This window comes from Salvelinus namaycush, unplaced genomic scaffold (assembly GCF_016432855.1).
Source record: "Salvelinus namaycush isolate Seneca unplaced genomic scaffold, SaNama_1.0 Scaffold134, whole genome shotgun sequence".
NCBI lineage: Eukaryota > Metazoa > Chordata > Actinopteri > Salmoniformes > Salmonidae > Salvelinus > Salvelinus namaycush.
Window position 1 is genome coordinate 129,154 of NW_024058053.1, and position 5,048 is coordinate 134,201.

The following is a 5,048-nucleotide window of genomic DNA, read 5'->3' on the forward strand; positions in this document are numbered from 1 at the left end:
CAAAAATGGTCCACCATCCAAACAGTGGCGGTCAGTGCCGTTTAAGATGAGGCAGGACGATTTGTTTATTTATGGCCTTATTTCTATTACAGCATATTAGATGACTGTCATTCATATTCCATTCACCCTGTTCAATGTAACAGCGATAGGTTTAGGCTACTAGATGATACTAACATTTCCCCTATACCCATCATAAGGTTGCTACAACCTGGCCTATGAATGAAAGTTTAGAATATAGGTGCACACTGGTCGAGAGAAACATTTGAGGTGACAGACAGTGACACATGGACAGACATTTTCAATACTGCCTTGCACAGTCTCGCCTGCATCTAGCTGAAATAGAGATTCTATTGGACAAATTCAGGTATGATTATCCCGGTTTTGTTCCGTTTAAGAAACGTTTGTCAACAGAATCGGCTGAATGAATTCACCCCTGATGACGCGTAAACACAGTTCACTTTCACAACTGCCACGTTGTATTTCCTCTCAAGTCAATTCGCTCACCTTTTCCCTTCGCTTGTGGACGTCAATGCACAACACATCAGCTGTAGGTGACCAGGAGAAAAAAACTTTCCAAACCAAACCATTTCATAACTGCTACACACGCCTCGTTGTCGCCATATTAGCTAAAGTAACGTCATAGTCAACACTGCTAATATAAGTAACGCGTTAGTAAACCTGCTACAATCATGACAGAGCTCCTCTGTGGAGATGCTACATGTTTCATCATTAGATGCTACAGTCCTCCAACAATGGGTGTCATATGAAGCTTTACCACTTGCTCTGTAATAGGAGTAGAATTTTTCCTCGAATCACCTGTGTCCCCGCACATTGACTCTGTACCAGTGCCTCCTGTGTATAGCCTCCACATTGACTCTGTACCGGTACCTCCTGTATACAGCCCCCGCACGTTGACTCTGTACCGGTACCTCCTGTATACAGCCTCCACATTGACTGTGTACCGGTACCTCCTGTATACAGCCTCCACATTGACACTGTACCGGTAATACCTGTATACAGCCTCCACATTGACTCTGTACCGGTACCCCCTGTATACAGCCTCCACATTGACTCTGTCCCGGTAATACCTGTATATAGCCTCCACATTGACTCTGTACCGGTACCCCCTGTGTATAGCCTCCACATTGACTCTGTACCAGTAATACCTGTATACAGCCTCGCTACTGTTATTTTACTGCTGCTCTTTAATATTATTTATTTGTATTTTATACTTAACACTTATTTTTCTTAAAACTGCATTGTTGGTTAAGGGCTTGTAAGTAAGCATTCCACTGTAAGGTCGACACTTAATTTGATTTGATTTGTATTTTGATTTCATTCATACATTTCTTACATGAATTTATTAATATAGAAAATATAAATATTGAAAATATAAATGTTTCGATTTTTTATATATATTGTTGAACATAATATACTTTAAGGGTATGTTAGTTTCAGGATCTCTGCTAGTGTTAAAGTTATGGGCCATTTAATACAGAGAAATTAGCATAGTAGGACATGTAACTTAAGGTTACCTAACATAACCCCTGTTCTATGATATTATAAGCCTCGTTAGGGGCGGAGTCTAGGGAGATCCAATCAAACAACGTCTGTCAAGCAACAGCTAATAGCAGATGACTCCACTTCGGGGATATAGTCAACTACCATAGAGCTCATATACTCTCCGATGCCAAGTCTAGACAGGATCATCCCTCAGAGGTCCCCACTCTACTCACCGTATGTGTAGTGATGTCCAGTCAGTAGAACCTCATGAAGGTATATCACCACAACATGCTGCATTACAGATCTCTTGAACAGAGATGCCTTTGAACAATGCCTATGTTGTAGCCATACCTCTGGTGGATTGAGCCATCAAGCCCTCCGGAGGTGTCAGATCCTTGCTACTATAGAACCTCATGAAGGTATTTTTTTATTTGTATTTATTTCACCTTTATTTAATCAGGTAGGCCAGTTGAGAACAAGTTCTCATTTACAACTGTGACCTGGCCAAGATAAAGCAAAGCAGTGCGACAAAAACAACAACACAGAGTTACTTATAAACAAATGTGCAGTCAATAACACAATAGAAAAATCAATGTACAGTGTGTGCAAATGTAGTAGAGTAGGGAGGTCATCTCAAGGACTCAAGGACTGGAATCATCTCAAGGACTTCATCAAACTGACACTAGTGGAAGTCGTCTCGAGAATTCCAGAAAAATCTGTTTGGTCCTACGCAATGTATATATTTCACTTATCACTAACTTCATCCGTGCCGAGGATGATGCCTGGATAAAAAACGATTTTCCTCATTGGCTGGCTGTTCTGGAGCAGCCAGGACCTTCTGCCTGAAATTGAAGTGCTGTGTGTTATTAAACCATGTACAGTTTAGGTCCTTCTTTGTTGAACAAAGACAACTGACATCCCCAGACATCAGCTCACCAGGAGCCATGGTGATGACCTGGTGTATTCTCATGGTGGAGGGCACTGCTTTTATCGGTCTTGGCATCATCTCCATCGCACGTTCAACATCGGCACTCTTCACACAGAACAGCTTCACTGACGTGTTTGTCTCATGGAGGCCTTGTAAAGCTCCTGTGCATCACTGATATCACGGCCCTTAGTCACCAACCTGTCTGCCATTCTCTTCAACGTTCATGATGTGGACTTAGTGGTCAAGTTCCTCAGTGCTCCTTTCCTCTCCTTGCTTCTTTTGTATGCTGTTCTCCACTGTTTACGCTTCTGATGCTGGTCTGTCTCACTTAATAAATCAATTATCTTTTCTTTTTCCCTCTGAATCAACATTCCTTTTCCATCTCTCCCTCTCAAAGTACTGTTCCCTTTTTACTGGGTCAGCATTGTGACGTGCTAGACACTGCCTTTGTCGTTCTGCTGCTGATGTGGGTGCCATCATTCCCTAGATGTTTCAATGGAATAATGTTAAATCAAAGATTCTTAGAATATATACATGTATACACTATAATCATTGAGTAATTTAGGATCCAGAGCAACTTGAAGGAACAACTGAAGAGCCTTGCCCAACTCTCCTACCACCAGGCTACCTGCCATAAAATATATTTTCTGTTCACATGGAACACATTACAGCATGTTTTATAAGTGAATATAAACAATATATAATGTATAATATATTAATTTGTTTAGATGCTTATTATAAGATGCTTATGTTTAGATAATATCCATAAATAAAGTAAATAACTCAACCCTGTCACAGGTTTACAACCCGTTACATGTAGACTGAGGGACAGAGCTAAATTGTGTAAATTTAATCAATAATCATGCATTTATTTGATAAAAATACTTTCTCAACAAAATAACACAAATTTATGTTTGCATTAAATTATGTGCACATTTTAATATTAATTTCCCAGGTAAAAATTAATTGAAACACCTGGGGGACATGAAACAATTGCGATAATAAAGTTTAAATTAATTCTATATTTATTTCAATTCATTATACTGGACATTTCAATTTATAATCAAAATCAGTCAGTGGGACTGAAATATTACCAGAGCTCAAGAATGACCCAAATACTGTTAGAATAGAAATTGTTTTCTCTGTCTGTTATTTTTTCACATCTAAATGTGGCCATACAACTCCCTTAAAGTGGAGGTAGCTAAATGTAACCACATGTAACATATGGATCTGCATTAGTATAGCATCACAAGTCCCAATGCAAAGTTACACCTCTCTTTTCTATTTTTAGAGTACATAAAACCGATCAGAATTCCAAAGAATGCCGAAGTCATGTCAGAATGTTTTTTTACAGGCTGTGAAGTAATATGGAGGACCCGGCTAGCCAGCCTATTCCCTACAATGTAAACTCTGACAGAAACATCTTCAAATAGATCACTTCAAATTAAACCAAATCGTGTGCACTCATGACTAGTGGTTTCAATAACATTTTCAGCCAACTTACAAGCAAATACTTTATGAATTGACGGTTACAGATAAGCTTGCAAGGTTGCTAGGCAACTAGCCTGCTAATGTTAGCCCTACCAGGCCTACCTACTTCAGCAAATTTGGAGAGGACAGCATTCGAAAAGTATTCAGACGCCTTGACTTTTTCCAAATGTTGTTACGTTACAGCCTTTTTCTAAAATTGATAAAAATATGTTTTTCCGTCATCACAATACCCCATAATGACATCACAATACCCCATAATGACAAAGCAAAAACAGGTTTTTAGAAATTTGAACTGAAAAACTACATTTACATAAGTATTCAGACCCTTTACTCAGTACTTTGTTGAAGCACCTTTGTCAGTGATTACAGCCTCGAGCCTTCTTGGATATGACGACACAAGCTTGGCACACCTGTATTTGGGTAGCTTCTCCCATTCTTCTCCGCAGATCCTCTCAAACTCTGTCAGGTTGGTTTGGGAACGTTGCTGCACAGCTATTTTCAGGTCTCTCCAGAGATGTTCGATCAGGTTTAAGACCGGGCTCTGGCTGGGCCACTCAAGGACATTCAGAGACTTGTCCTGAAGCCACTCCTGCGTTATCTTGGCTGTGTGCTTAGGGTCGTTGTCCTGTTGGAAGGTGAACCTTAGCCCCAGTCTGAGGTCCTGAGGTCTCTGGAGGAGGTTTTCATCAAGGATCTCTCTGTACTTTGCTCTGTTCATCTTTGCCTCAATTGTGACTAGCCTCCCAGTCCCTGCCGCTGAAAAACATCCTCACAGCATGATTCTGCAACCACCATGCCTCACCGTAGGGAGGGTGCCAGGTTTCCTCCAGACGTCACGCTTGGCATTCAGGCCATTGTTCAATCTTGACTTCATCAGACCAGAGAATCTTGTTTCTCATGGCCTGAGAATCTTTTGGTTGCCTTTTGGCAAACTCTAAGTGAGCTGTCATGTGCCTTTTACTGAGGAGTGGCTTCCGTCTGGCCACTCTACAATAAAGGCCAGACTGGCAGAGTGCTGCAGAGGTGGTTGTCCTTCTGGAAGGTTCTCCCATCTCCACAGATATGACCAGCCTTTCAAAGCACTTCATGGCTACAGACGTGAGTGCTATGGGTCGGTAGTCATTTA